This window comes from Onychomys torridus, chromosome 20, assembly GCF_903995425.1.
Source record: "Onychomys torridus chromosome 20, mOncTor1.1, whole genome shotgun sequence".
Classification (NCBI taxonomy): Eukaryota; Metazoa; Chordata; class Mammalia; order Rodentia; family Cricetidae; genus Onychomys; species Onychomys torridus.
Window position 1 is genome coordinate 30,569,315 of NC_050462.1, and position 16,324 is coordinate 30,585,638.

At 42.3% G+C, this 16,324-nt stretch overlaps 1 long non-coding RNA gene across 2 annotated transcripts; it reads left to right on the forward strand.

Annotated features, from left to right (window-relative positions):
* Positions 1-2,370: 2,370 nt before the first annotated feature.
* Positions 2,371-11,005, forward strand: LOC118571207. Of its 2 annotated transcripts, XR_004943299.1 has the most exons (5): positions 2,371-8,549; positions 8,646-8,756; positions 9,110-9,247; positions 9,345-9,578; positions 9,675-11,005. It is a non-coding gene; the product is annotated as an uncharacterized LOC118571207 (long non-coding RNA). The 2 variants fall into 2 exon arrangements; XR_004943298.1 differs by having other exon boundaries at positions 9,345-11,005.
* The last annotated feature ends 5,319 nt before the right edge of the window (positions 11,006-16,324 follow it).

Below are 16,324 nucleotides of genomic sequence, written 5' to 3' on the forward strand. Positions count from 1 at the left end.
TAGATTTTTAATGTCAGAAAAAATTTTTCAAATGACAAAATTGTTTGATATTGTATGTTTATATTAAACATAATCAAACATATAACCAAAAATACATTTTGCTATGTTACATTTATCCTTTTGAAAGGCACTGACAATGTTAACAATAACATGGCTAAAACTGAAGTAATATGAGTGCTAAAGAATGTCCATGATGCCTGCTGCCACCAGAGTGATGTCCATGATTCAAGCTTCCACCAAAAAGCATGGAGATGTCCACGGTCTATGCTGTTGCTAGGCACCATGTTTATGTCCTTGATCAGGCCACTTCCCAAAGACCATGTTGGTGTCCATTATCCGAACTACCATCCAAAACTATGTTGATGTCACTGATCTTTGCTGCTGCTGCATGTTGATGCCCATAGTTCTTGTTGCCACCAGAGACCATGTAATATCCAGGATACATACTGATTCTCTAAGCCATGTTAATGATCTTGGTCCTTGCTACTAATGGAGACGATGTTGATGTTCCTGGTCCACGCTTCTGCCAGTAACTATGTTGATCTGACTGATCCTTGCTACTTCTATTAATGATGTTGCTATTTAGGATTCAAGATGTCACACAAAACTATGTTGATGTCAGTGATCCCTGTTGCCTCTTAACAATGTTGATGTCCATGATCCAACCTACCATGCTGTCCCTAATGCTTCTGGAATCCATGTTGATGCCTGTGGTCCTTGTTGCCCCTGGAAATGATGTTGAGGTACAAGCTATGTTCTGTCAGCTGAGACCAAACTGATGCAGGAGTTCTCTGTTGCCAATATGAAGAATGTTGATTTATTTAATCCAAACTCCTCTGAAATTAAGTTGATATTTAGGATCCATGCTGACACTGGCAACCATGTAGATGTCCCAAATCTTTGCTGCCAAACCATGCTGATGTACATGATCCAACCTACCATGCTATCCTTACTGATTCTGGAAGCCATGTGGATGCCTGTGGTCCTTGTTGCTCCTGGAAATGATGTTGGTAACCATGATCTATCCTGCCATGTGAGACCATGTTGATGGAAGTGTTCATTGATGCCAACATGAAGAATGTTAATTTCCATGATTTAACCTACCATCAGAAACTAAGTGGATATCTGTATTTCATGCTGTCTACTACAACCAAGATGATGTCATTGATCCCTGCTGCCTCTGTATACCATGATGATGTCCATGATCAGACATATCATGTTCTTCCTGTTGATTCTGGAATCCATGTTGATGCCTGTGGTCCTTCTTAAAACTGAATACCATGTTGATTTTCTGGATCTTTCCTGCTACCTGTGACTATGATAAGGTAAGTGTTGTGCATTGACAACATGAAGAATGCTCATTTCTGTGATTTCACCTATAATCCAAACTATGTATATATCCTTATTTCATACTGCCACCTGCAACCGTGTTGATTTCTGTGACCGTTGCTGCCTGTGTTAACCATGTTGTCCACAAATGGACACATAATTGCTATTGCTTCTGGAAGCCATGATGAGATGACCTTGAACTGTTACTCCTGGCTTAAATTTCCATGATCTCCCCCTGCCATTGTGACCATATAAAGGAAGTTTTCTGTGTTTAATGTGAAGAATATTAATTTCTGATATTTAACCCACCATCCAAAAGTAAGTTGATATGCAAACTATATGTTGCCATCTGCAACCGTGTTGATATCATTCAGCCCTGATACCTCTGTTTACCTTGTTGATGTCTATGAATGGACATACCTTACTCTTCCTAATACTTCAGGAAGCCATGTTGATCAAGTCATCCTCATTACATTAGGATAATATTTTTATTGCAATAACCTCTCCAGCCCTTATGATCATATTAAGATAATGGTTCTCTATTGCCAACGTGAAGAATGTAAGTTTCCAAGAAGTGAAATACCAAGGGAAACTATGTTGTTATCCAGAAAGCATGCTGCCACCTCAACCAAGATGATGTCATTCATCCCTGCTCTCTCTGTTAAACATGTGGATGTACATGAGCAGACCTACATGCTATCCTATTACTTCTGGAAGCAATGTTGAGCCAGGGTTTTTTCTTGCATATGGATCTGATGTTGAAGTCCATCATCTGTCCTGGCACCTGAGACCATGTTGATGTAAGAGTTCTGTGTTGCCAACATAATGAATGTTAATTTCCCTGATCTCAACTACCATATGAAGTTACGTTGCTATCCATTCTACATGCTGCCACCTGAAACCATGTGGATTTAATTGTTCCCTGCTGCTTCTGTTTACCATATGAATGTCCATGATCAGATTATAACACTATTCCTACTACTTCTGGAAGCAATGTTGATGCCCATGATCATCTTACCACTGGATACCAGGTGGATTTCCATGATCTCTCCTTCTACCTGTCCATGTTAATGTTTAAGTGTTGCTTGTTGCCAATGTGTAGAATGGTAATTTCCAAGATTTAACCAAGCATTGGTAAGTAAGCTGATATGCATAATTCATGCTGCCCCCTGCAACCATGCTGCTGCCTCTGTTAACCCTGTTGATGTCCATGAATGGACCTCCCATGCATTCCTATTGGTTCTAAAGCCATGTTGATGCATGTGGTCCTTTTTACCATGGGATAACATCCTGAATGCCATGACCTTTCTGGCCCTTTATGACCAACTAAGGTAAGTGTTCTGTGTTGCCATAGTGAAGAATGTAAATTTCTAAGAACTGAAATACCAACTGAAACTAAGTTGAAATCCAGAATACATCCTGCCACCTCCAGACAAGTTGATGCCATTGATCCCTGCTGCCTTTGTTAAACATATGGATGTCCATGAGTGGACCTACCATGTTATTTCTACTATTTTAGAAGTCTTATTGATGAGGGTTCTTCTTGCTCGTGGATCTGATGTTGAAGTCTGTCATTCACCCTATCAGCTGAGACCATGTAGATGCAAGAGTTCTGTGTTGCCAACATGAAGAATATTAATTTTATGATCACAACTACCAGCAGAAACCATGTTGCTATCCATTCTACATGATGCTGCCTGAAACCATGTGAATTTAATTGATCCTTGCTGTCTGTTAACCATATGGATGTCCATGATCAGAACTACTATGCTATTCCTACTACTACTGGAAGCAATGTTGATGCTCATGATCTTCTTACCATGGACACCAGATTGATTTCCATGATCTCTCCTGTTATGTGTGATCATGTTAAGGTAAGTGTTCCCTTTTGGAAATATATAGAATGGTAATTCCCAAGATTTAACCACATGTTGGTAACTAAGCAGATATCCATAATTCTTGCTGCCACTTGCACCCATGCTGATGCCATTGATCCCTGAATCCACTGTTAACCCTGTTGATGTCTACAAATGCACCTCCAATACATTCCTATTGGTTCAGTAATCCGTGTTGGTGCACATGGTCCATTTTACCACTGGATAGCATCCTGATTGCCTTAAATTCTGTGTCCCCATATGACCATATTTGGGTAAGTGTTCTATATTACAAATGTGAAGAATGTAAATTTCCAAGAATTGATCTACCAACTGAAACTAGTTTGATGTTCAGAATGCATGCTATCCCTTCTGAACAAGTTGATGTCATTGATCCCTGCTGTGTCTGGTAAACACTTGGATGTCCAGGAGCTATCCTACCATGCTATTCCTACTATTTCTGAAAGCCATGTTGATGCCAGAGTTCTTTTTTGCCCATGGGTCTTATGTTGATTTTCATCATCTGTCCTGTTACCTGAGACCATGTTGAGTTCCATCTTACCAAGGTGAAGAGTGTTGATTTCCCTGCTGACAGCTCCTAGCATCTTAAACTATGCTGCTATCCATTCTACATGCTGTCACCTGAAACCATGTGGTTTAATTGATCCCTGCTGCCTCTGTAAACCATATGGATGTCCATGACTGGAATTAGAGTGCTATTCCTACTATTTCTGGTAGCAATGTAATACTCATGATCTTCTAAACCACTGGACACCAGGTGGATTTCCATGATCTCTCTTGCTATGAGTGACCATGTTAAGGTAAGTGTTCCTTGTTGCCAATGTGTAGAATTTTAATTTCCAAGATTTAACAAGCAGTGGTATCTAAGATGATATCCATAATTCATGCTGCCACCTCCTACCATGCTGCTGCCATTGATCCCTGCTGCCTTTATTAACCCTGTTGATGTCTATCAGTGGACCTCCAATGCATTCCTATTGGTTCTAAAGCCATGTTGATGCATGAGGTCCTTGTTTCCACGGGATAACATCTTGAAGGCCATGACCTCTCCTTCTTAGGACCATGTTAAGGTAAGTATTGTTTCCAATGTGAAGAGTATAAATTTCCAAGAATTGAAATATCAACTGAAACTAAGTTGATATCGGAATGCATGCTGCAATCTCAAACAAGTTGATGTCTTCAATCCTTGCTGTGTCTGTTAAGCATTTGGATGACCATGAGCAGACCTCTCATACTAGTCCTACTATTTCTGGGAGCCATGTTGATTCCAGGATTCATTCTTGCCCATGGATCTGATGTTGATGTCCATCATCTGTCCTGTTACCTGAGACCATGTTGATGCAAGAGTTCTGTGTTGCCAATGTGAAGAATGTTAATTTCCCTGATCCCTCAGCTACCATCTAAACTATGTTGCTATCGTTCTACATACTGGCACCTGCAACCATGAGGATTTAATTGATCCCTGCTGACTCTGTTAATCATATGAATGTCCATGATCAGAACTAGAATGCTATTCCTACTACTACTGGAAGCAGTATGATACTCATGATCTTCTTACCACTGGACACCGGGTTGATTTCTATGATCACTCCTGCTACTAGTCACCACCTTAAGGTTCCTTGTTGCCAGTGTGTAGAATGGTAATTTCGAAGAATAACCAACTGTTGGTAACTAAGTTGATATGCATAATTCATGCTGCCACCTGCCCCTATGCTGCTGCTATTGGTCAGTGCTGCTTCTGCAAACCCTGTTGATAGTAATGAATGGACTTTCCATGCATTCTTATTGCTTCTGCAAGCCATTTTGATGCATGTGGTCCTTTTTCCAATGGGATAACATCTTGATTGCCATGAATTCTCTACCCCTATGACCGTATTAAGGTAAGTGTTCTCTATTGCCAATGTGAAGAATGTGATTTCCAAGAATTGAAATACCAACTGAAACTAGTATGATATCCTGAATACATGCTGCTACCTCCACACAAGTTGATGTCATTGATCCCTGCTGACTCTGTTAACCTTATGGATGTCCATGATCAGAAGTACAATGCTATTCCTACTACTTCTGGAAGCAGTGTTGATGCTCATGATCTTCTTACCACTGGACACCAGGTTGATTTCCATAATCTCTCCTGCTATTAGTGACCATGTTAAGGTAAGTGTTCCTTCTTGACAGCATGTAGAATGTTAGTTTTCAAGATTTAACAAGCAGTGGTAACTAAGCAGATATCCATAATTGATGCTGCCACTTGCACCCATGCTGATGCCATTGACCCCTGTATCCACTGTTAACCCTGTTGAAGTCTATGAATGCACCTCCAATGCATTCCTGTTGGTTCTGTAAGCCATGTTGGTGCATGTGCTCTTTGTTACCATGAGAAACATCTTGATGGCCATGACCTTTCTGGCCCCTTATGACCATATTAAGGTAAGTGTTCTGTGTTGCCAATGTGAAGAATATAAATTTCCAAGAATTGAAATATCAGCTGAAACTAAGTTGATATCTGGAATACTTGCTGCCACCTCCAAACAAGTTGCTGTCATTGATCCTTGCTGCCTCTGTTAATCATGTGAATGTCCATGAGTGAGTGGACCTACCATGTTATTACTACTACGTTTGGAAGCCATGTTGATGCCAGGGTTGTTCTTGCCCATGGATCTGATGTTGAAGTCCATCATCTGTCCTGCTACCTGAGAACATGTTGATGCAAGAGTTCTGTCTTTCCAACATGAAGAATGTTAATTTCTCTGATCTCAACTACCATTGGAAACTATATGGCTATCCATTCTACATGCTACTACCTGAAACCAGGTGGATTTGCCCTGCTGCCTCAGTTAACCCTATGGATGTCCCATGATCAGAACTGCAATGCTATTCCTACTACTTCTGGAAACAGTGTTGATGCTCATCATCTTCTTACCACTGGGTACCAGGTGGATTTCCATGATCTCTCCTGCTGCCTATGACCATGTTAATTTAAGTGTTTCTTGTTTCCAATGTGTAGAATGTTAATTTCCAAGATTTAACCAATCGTTGGTAACTAAGTTGATACACATAATTCATGCTGCCACCTGCTACCATGCTGCTGCCATTGATCCTTGGGCCTCTGTGAACCCTGTTGATGTCCATGAATGGACTTCCCATGCATTCCTAATGGTTCTGAAATCCATATTGATATAAGTGGTCCTTGTTACCATGGGATAACATCTTGATTGCCATGGCCTCTTTTGCCTCATATGACCATAATAACTTTTCTGTTGCCAACGTGAAGAATGTAAATTTCCAAGAATTGAAATACCAACAGAAACTAAGTTAATATCCTAAATGCATGCTGCTACCTCCAAATAAGTTGATATCATTGATCCCTGCTGCATTTGTTAAACATGTGGATGTTGGTGATCAGATGTACAAGGCTATTCCTACTACTTCTGGAAGCAGTGTTGATGCTCATGATCTTCTTACCACTGGGTACCAAATTGATTTCCATGATCTCTCCTGCTATGAGTGACCAAGATAAGGTAAGTGTTCCTTATTGCCAATGTGTAGAATGGCAATTCCCAAGATTTAATGAACCTTTGGTAACTTAGCAGATATCCATAATTCATGCTGCCATCTATACCCATGCTGATGCCATTGATCCCTTCTGCCTCTATTAACACTGTTAATGTCTATGAATGGACTCCCATGCATTCCTATTGGTTCTAAAGCCATGTTGATGCTTGTGGTCCTTGTTTCCATGGGATAACATCTTGATGGCCATTACCTCTCTGGCCCCTTATGAACATACTAATGTAAGTGTCTGTGTTGCCAACGTGAGGAATAATAAATTTCCAAGAAAAGAAATACCAACTGAAACTAAGTTGCTATTCACAATGCATGGTGCCACCTCCAAACATGTTGAAGTCATTGATCCCTCCTGCCTCTGTTAGACATGTTGATGTTTATGATTGGAATTATAATGATATTCCTACCACATTTGGAATCCACGATGATGCCCATTGTTTTTGTACCAGTAGATACCATATTGATTCCTGTGATCTCTCCTGCTGTCTTTGACCTTGTTAAATTATGTATTCTGTGCTGCCAACTTGAAGAATGTTAAGTTCCAAGATTTAACCATTGAAATGTTAAATTTCCAAGATTTCATCAGTCTTGGAAACTAATTTTATACCCATAATTCCTGGTGTCACCTGCATCCATGCTCATTTTATTGATCCCTGTTGCCTCTGTTGCCAATGAGGAAAATGTCAATTTTCAAAATTTAATCTACAATCTGAAAATAAGTTGATATCCATGATTCATGCTGCCTGCCACCTGCAACCACGTTGATGCCATTGATCCCACATGCCTCTGTTAACCAGATTGATGTCTAACATAGGACCTAACATGCTATTCCTACTATTTCTGGAAGCCATGTTGATGTGTATAGTCCTTCCTACCACTGCATACATTGTTGATTTCCAAGATCTCTCCTGTCCCTTGTGACCACACTAAAGTAAGTGTTCTGTGTTGCCAATATGCAAAATGCTAATTTCCAAGATTCAACTCACCATCCAAAAGTAAGATGAAATCCATAATTTATGATGGCACCTAAAACTATGTTGATGTCTTTGATCCCAAGTACCTCTGTTAACCAAATGGATGTCCATTATCAGATGGACCTACTATGGTATTCCTACTATTTCTGGAAGCCTTATTGATGCTTGTGGTCTTTCTTACCCATGGATATGACATTGATGTCCATCATCTCTTCTGTCACCTGAGACCATGTTGATTCAAGAGTTCTGTGTTGCCATCTTCATGAATGTTACTTTCCGTGATCTCAGCTGCCATCTGAAACTATGTTGCTATCTATAGTACATGCTGCCACCTGTAACCTTGTTGATGTCACTGCTGCCTGCTGCCTCCTTTTCCATGTTGATGTCTGTCGTGAGCCTTACCATGCTGTTCCTATTGGTTTGAAGGCCATGTTGATGCCTTGTGGTATGTTTTGCTCCTGGATAAGATGCTGATGTTAAATGGTTTGTTCTGCCACCTGAGACCATGCTGAGGTAAGTTTTCTGTGTTGCCAGCATGAAGACTATTGATTTCCATGAGTTGACCTATGGTCTGAACCTAAGTTGATATCCATAATTCATTCTGTCCCTGATACCATGTTGATATCACTGATCCTTGCATCTTTGTTTATCATGTTGATTACCATGATCTGACCGACCATGCTGTCCCTACTGCTTCTGGAAGCCGTGTTGATGTCTGTGGTCCTTGGTGCCCCTGGATATGATGTTGATGTCGATGTTCTGTCCTGACTCCTGAATCCATGCTGAGGTAAATGTTTTTGTTGCCAATGTGAAGTGTGTTCTTCTCCTTGATCTAACCTACTATCCCAAACTAAGTTGTACTTCATCACCCATGCTTCTGCAGGCCACCATATTGATGTCACTGATCCTTGCCGCATGTTTTAACTATGGTGATATCCATGATCCAATCTTCCATTCAAAACTTTGCTGATGTCATGGATCTTTCTGACTTCTGGTAAGCATGTTGATGTCCCTGTCTCAATGTGCCAACAGAGGCTATGCTGCCACTGGTAACCATGTTGATGCATCTAGTCTCTCTTTGTGCTGGACACCTTGTCATTTCCATGATCCTTCTTATTCTGAAAGCTACATTGATACATTTTGCCTTTGCCACCACTAGAGACCAGGTGATTGTCCTTGTTCCATACTGATACCAGTAACCATGCTGCTGTCCCAGATCTGTGCTGCCTCTGTTAACCATGTTGTTGTCTGGGATTTGATCTACCCCCCAAAGCTATGTTGATATCACTGATTTGTATGCCCACTGGCAAACACTTTGCTGACCCCAATCATTGCTGCCTCTGTTAGCTATGTTGCTGCCAATGATCTGCCCTACCACTCAATCCCTGCTGTTTCTGGAAGCCATATTGATGCCTGTGGTCCTTGTTGCCCCTGGATACGATGTTGCTGTCCATGTTCTGTCCTGCCACCTGAGGCCACACTGAGGTAAGTATTCTGTGCTGCCAACATGAATAATGTTGATTTCCTTGATCCCACATGCCATCCAGAACTAATTTGACATTCCTGATGCATGCTGCTGCAGGAAATCATGTTGATGTCCCTGTTTCTTGCTGCATCTTCTAACCACATTGATGTTCATCATCCAACCTACTCTCCACAACTTTGTTGATGTTACTGATGTGTTGGAGCTGTCAACCATGTTGAGGTTACTTAATTTTGCTACCACCTGTAACCATATTGATGTCTGCAATCTACACTGTGATCTGAAACAATGTTGAAGTCATTCATCCATACTACTACCTGAGACCCAGTTCAAGTAAGTTTCTTGTGTCGCCCATCTGTACAATATTGATTTCCATGATCTGACTGCCACCTGAAACTAAGTTGATATCCCTGATCTGTACTGACATAGGCAACCATATCGATGTGACTGATTCTCACTGCCTCTCTTAGTCTTGCTGGTATCCATGATTCGAACTACCGTCTGAAACTTTGTTGACGTCACTGATCTGCGTGTTTGATGTTACTGAACCCTGCTACCACTTGTAGCCATACTGTAGTCTGTAGTCTGCAATCATCTGAGACAATGCTGAAATCAGTGGTGCATGCTATCACCTGAGACCCAGTTCATGTAAGTGTCCTGTGTTGACAATGCATACGATGTTGATTTCTGTGATCAGTCTGCCACTGGAAACTAAGTTGATGTACATGATCTGCCACAGACTTCCATCCATGTTGATGTCACTGATCCCTGTTGCCTGTGTTAACGATGTTGATGTTCATTATCTGACTTAACATCTAAAATTATGTTGATGTCACTCATCCATGCTGCCGTTTATAACCATGTTTATGGTCATAGTCTGTGTTGGAATCTTAGACCTTGTGGATGTCCATGGTCCACGTTGCCACTTGAATCCATAATGATGACAATGATGACTGTACTCTGTGCTGGTGCTGGGGAGTAGGTCGATATGCATGATCCAAGCTGCCAGCAGAAACCATTTTGATGTCGTTAAGCCATCCTGGTGCTGGAGACCATGTTGACATCTTTGTCCTTGCTACCACCAAAAACCACGTTTATATTCGTGCTCTGGGCCGCCTGCTGAAGACCACTTAGATATCCATGACCCAGCCTCTGATGGAAACTGTGTTGTTGTCTGTGGTCAGTACTGCCACAAGAAGGCATCCTGGTGTTATTGATCAGTGATGCCTCCTGCAGACATGTTTGTTGGTGATCTGTGTTGAAGTTAGGGACCAGATGGATGTCATCTAAGCTGTCACCAGAAATCTTGAGGACCATGACCTGTGCTGCTGCTGGAAAGCATGTGGAAGTCTTTGATCCATTCTGCTGCTGGAAAGCATGTGGAAGTCTGTGATCTGTACTGCCACTGACATTTCTTGTCAAAGAAGCTTCTTTTGTAGTAGTGTCCATGACTGCAGAATCATAACTGAAAATGACAGACATTGAAGGCTTCTGTGCCACTCTCTAGACAGGACCTAACTGAAGAGAGTCCTTGGAAATTGTAATAAATATGCTTAATTGTAGCTCTTCATATTTCATGGCTTCAGGTGGGGGTTTGGGGAAGGACTCCTTTTTAAGTGGCTGGCCACTACAAGTCTGACCATGCTCCAATGAGGATATGGGCAACACATATTTGACTTGTTGTAGTGTATTTTTTCTATTCTGGGGGAGAATGGCACAAGGGTGTGGGTGGACCAGGGAGGAATATGAAGCAAGTGTGACCAAGGTATGTTGTATGAAATTTTCAAATAATTAATAAAAATATTTTGGGAAAATAAAAAAATACATCAGATAGTGTGTATGTTAAATTTGGCCTACAACTGATTCCTGACTTGAACTATATGACTTGAACCACAGCCTAACTATCTAGCCATTGTTCTAATGCTGTAAAGAGACACCATGATCAGGGAAACCATTACAAGAGAAAGCATTTAATCAAGGGCTTGTTTTCAGTGTCAGAGCTTAGCCCATTATCATTGTGGCACAAAGCATGGTGGCATGCCGGCAGACTCTGGAACAGTAGTTGAAACTACATGCTGATCCATAGGCAGAGAGAAAAGTCTTTGGACTTGGCATGGGCTTTTGAAACCTCACTGCCCACCCCCAGTGATGCATTTCCTCCTGCAAGGCCCCACTGCCTAATCCTTTTAATCCTCTCAATAATGCTACTCCTTGATGACTAAGCATTCAATTATATGAGCCTATGGGGGATATTCTTATTGAAACCACCACATTATCTCAACGAGTACCTTTTAAAATATTTTTTATTCTTTGAAGAGCTTATATGTTTAGATAATATATTTTGATTATATCCATTGACAGTTTCATCCCATCAACAACTCCCTGGAGAGGTCCCTGGTGCCATCTTCTCAACTTCATGCATTCTGTTTTTGTTGTGAATAATCCTCTGAGTCCACTTAATGTTGCCCATGTGCCCATGTGTGTGAGTCCACCTGCTGGAGCATCAACAACCTACCAGTGGCCATTTCTCCAAAAGGAGTGACTTTTCCTTGAATAACCTCTTCCTGCATTCATTCACAGATGAATGAACCTACATTAAACTCCTGCACACATTTTCTGTTGAGCTTTAATTTGCCCGTCAGGTTATCTGCTTTATTTTGTCTTTTGTTGCCTCAGATATTCTTCAGTCTTTGAAAGCGCTGAAGGACTTGCTGATGTGCCATTGGTTTGTATGGGTTATCTTTTAATCTGGGTCAAAGGTCAGTAGTTAGACTTTGGTAAACTGAAAGTTTGTCTTGGAAAGGTTGCCACCTGGTGTTCCAGTCTGCATAAAGTGACTTTCCAGTAGGTGTGTGCTCACGACATATTTATTGAATGAATTAGTCACATGGTGCTTATCAAGAACCCCATAGTGTCATAATTTTCTTAGAAATGTCCTCAGGAAAAAGACCAAGTTGTTGGTTGTTATTTTATTCTTTGAGTTCTTTAGCTCTGTTAGGGGTCCACTATCCAACTCCCACATATATCATACACAGGGAGGCTTAATTCTTACTTATAAATGCCCAACCTTAGCTTGGCTTGTTTCTAGCCAGCTTTCCTTAAATTACCCTATTTACCTTTTGCCTCTGGGCTTTTTCCTTTTCTTCTGTATATCTTACTATCACTCTTACTCTGTGGCTGGGTGGCTGGCCCCTTATTTTCTCACTCCTCTCTTTTCTCCTATTCTCTCTGCCTGCCAGCCCCACCTGTCCTTTCTCCTGCCCTGCTGTTTATTGGCTGTTCAGCTCTTTATTAGACCAATCAGGTGTTTTAGGCAGGCAAAGTAACAGCTTCGCAGAGTTAAACAAATGCAACATAAAGGAATGCAACACATCCTTGCATCATTAAACAGATGTTCCACAGCATAAATGAATATAACACATCTTAAAATAATCTACAACAGATCTACTTGGGGGAGGACAGAAAGCGTCGAACAAAGCACTCACTGTGCACATGCCTGTAACCCTAGCCCTGGAAGGTTAGAGACTAAAGGGTCAGGAGTTCAAGGCTAGCCTGGGCTCCATGAGACCATCTCATAAATGAGGCATGGGGAAGGAGATAGGAAGGAAAAGGGAAAGAGATGTAGAACTGCTCTATACAAAATGAAAGTATATTCCTCATTGATTGCTGAAACGGATGAGTAATTTTTACGGTTAAAACTAGAGTGTTTACATATTTGGCTTTAAACCCTTTTCCTAAAATAAAAATACATATTTTTATTTTACGTTCTGACCGCAGTTCCCCTCCCCTCTCTCCTCCCAGTCCCTCCCTCCTTTCACTCTCTTTTCCCACCTCCAACCCCCTCCTCCATTTCTGTTTAGGAAAGGGCAGATCTCCCATGAGTACCAACAAAACATGTCACATCAAGTTGCAGTAAGACTAAGCACCTTCCCATGTATTAAGACTGGGCAAGGCATCCCAGTGTGAGTTTTCAGGTCCCAAAAGCCAGTGAAAGAGTTGGAGTCAGCCCTTGTTCCTGCTGTTAGGAGTCCCACAAGAGGAGCAAGCTACATAAGTAACATACATGCAGAGTTTCTAGGTCAGTCCCATGCAGTCTCCCTGGTTGTCAGTTCAGTCTCTGAGCCCCTGTGAGCCCAGGCTAGTTGACCCTGTGAGTTTTCTTGTGGTGTCCTTGACCCCTCTGGCTCCTACAATCCTTTCTCCTCCTCCTCCTCTGCAGGATTCCCCAAACTCCGCCTAATGTCTGGCTGAAGGTCTGCATCTATCTGTCAGTTGCTGGATGAAGCCTCTCTCATGACAATTGGACCGGGCACCAGTCTGGTCACAGGCGATGGCCAGTTCAGGCTGTGTATCTGCTGTTGTTAGGAGTCTAAGCTGGGGTCTTCCTTGCAGATTCCTGGGAGATTCCCTTGTGCCAGGTTTTTACCTGACCTGGAAATGCCATCCCATTCCAAGTAGTCTATCAATATTCTCCCCCTCTGCTGTCCCCTCCTCCACCTACCAACCTGTTTGCTCATGTTCCCATCCCAGGTTTTTTGTTTTTGTCTTTTTTTTTTTTTTAAATGTAACTAAATTAAATCCTGCAAGGGATTTGAAGGGACCTGTAATAAGAACCAAGCCATGGTAAGAACCTGAAATAAAGAATGGGGACAAAGGGATATGGAGACAATTTGAAATCAAGATCATTTTCTCATTTTCTAGTGCTACATGATAAATAGCCCCCTGTATTCCTTCCAGGGCTCTGGGGTTGGCTGAGCTCACCTGGACCTCGTCTATGCAGTCACGGGATGAGCCAAGGTGCAGGAAGAGAACTCAGGCCTCACTGCTCAATGATAAGAGTGTTGCTGTCACATTGTAAGAACAGTGTGTTGGAGTGGATATGTAGAGGCAGCTGTCTTCGAAAATGCAGTCTGCTACCCCACAAGGAGGAAAAGAAAACAAATGTGTCTCCTCTGCTGGGTTTTTGTAAAGTTTCATGTAAACCTGCCTCCCACAAGCACACACCCTCCAGGATCCTTATCAACCTTATTTTTCTTGAGCTTGCGTGAGCCATTTTTATCTTCAAAGCAATAAGAATTAAATAATTGAGCATCCTTGAACTGCTGCAGCCAAAAGAGCTATTTACTCATAGGACACAGGGAAGAGATGTCACTGTATCCATGTTTCAAACGAAAGGACTGGGTCTAACAAATGCACTTTAAGCATGATCAGGAATTGCTCATTCTCCCCAAAAAGGGATATATGCAACTTCTGTTTGCTGGCATCAGAGAAAATGAGGTTTGCATTCAGTCTTACCTGTGACTGGGAATATGGACTTGTCTGTAGCAGAGCTTTGACCACAGTTAACAACAATGCCCTGGGGGATGCAAGGTCCAGGAATGAGGGAAGGAACTTGGATCCCTGCATGACTGAGCAGTCATTCCAACCCCCTGGACTCTACACTCCAGACTTGCGTGAGGGTGACGTCAACTGCCATTATTTATCCCTGCCTCCTGGAGCTTCTTTGTTATGGCAGTTCCACATTTATGCCAGCAAAAGATCTCCGCCATGGCTGTACGAATAACTATACATTTTTGAAATAGCAAAACAACTACCCATCTAGCTTCAGACTTTATCAGTTTTTTTCAATACTTAGTTTTTTCCAAGATGCTTTGCTTTGGAGGTTTTGGGGGACTGGGTTGTAAAATATATTTTAATGAAAACACTTCAAGTAAAAATGGCTTCTGGGTTTTGATCTGAAGCTGCTATGGTACCGAGCTTTTGCCTGCTCCACACACTTCAGATGCCACGACGCTGCCACTTTCTAGACATGCTTTTGAGGCACCAAGAACAACATATTCTCCTCTATTGAAAGTTGTGTGCAGTTCCAGGGCCTGGATATTTTTAAGATTAATTAAAAAAAATTTTTTTTAGTTATTATATGTCCCCCCCACCCGTGTGTGTGTGTGTGTGTGTGTGTGTGTGTGTGTGTGTGTGTGTGTGTGTAGGTTCCTGTGGAAACCAAAGACATCAGATCCCCTTGGAGATGGGGTTGTAGATTGTCAGCACTCAATGACAGTGACTGATGTGGGTGCTGGAGACTGAATTTGAACTCAGGTCCTCTTCAAGAGTAGTTTACCTTTAACCAGTGAGCTATCCTTTTAGCGCCTGGCCCGGCTCCTTAGCAAGTGTTTAGCCACTTGGAGTTCTGCACTCCCTGGATACTCTTAGGGAACCAAGGAGTGTATGCCTTCTCTGATCCAAGCATCTTACTTTTTCCTCTTTCCAAAGGGGACATGGGGGGGGGCTTCTTGTTCTGATCAGAGTGTGGATGGGGGAGGTGATGGGGATCCTGATCCTGTTCCTCATGGTCTCCTCCCTCCTGCCTCCCCCATGAGAAAGGAGCCCGGGACTGGCCCTTAGCAGGGCCTTTTCCTCCTAGCCACCTTGTCCACCAGAAAGGAAGCATCTCTTTGGGGGTAAGAAGGAGCTCAGAAAGCTAACTAACTAACTCTCTCTCTCTCTCTCTCTCTCTCTCTCTCTCTCTCTCTCTCTCTCTCTCTGTCTCTCTGTCTCTCTGTCTCTGTCTCTCTGTCTCTCTCACACACACACACATGTATGTATGTACAATATTTCATTAATTCTTTGAGAGTTTCATACAGTCTTGATCAAATTCCCTCAACTCACCCTTGCAACTCTCCCCTGGCCCACCCGTTCTCTCTGCCGCAACACCTTTGTGTCCCTCTCCCTCTTTCTCCCCCCCACCCTCTCTTTCAGAAGAAAGTATCTCATGGCTTATGTCCTGTCCCTGGGTTCCGACAGTCTTTCTGCCTGCCCCTATTCTCTCCTGCTCCCTGAGCCTTAGCTGTAGGAGCCGTATTGTGAGTGGATTAATTCAGGCCAGGCACCCCACAGTCAGTAGCTCTCTGCATTTTGACCAGTTGTGGCTTTCTCTAATGGTCTCCATCTGCCATAAAAAGAAGCATCTTTGATGAAGGCTGAGAGCCACACTGCGGGTACAGGGGCAAGTATTCATAATGCAGTTAGAAATTACACTGGTTTGGGGAAGCTGCGGTAGCAGGTTCTCTTCTAGGGCTCCA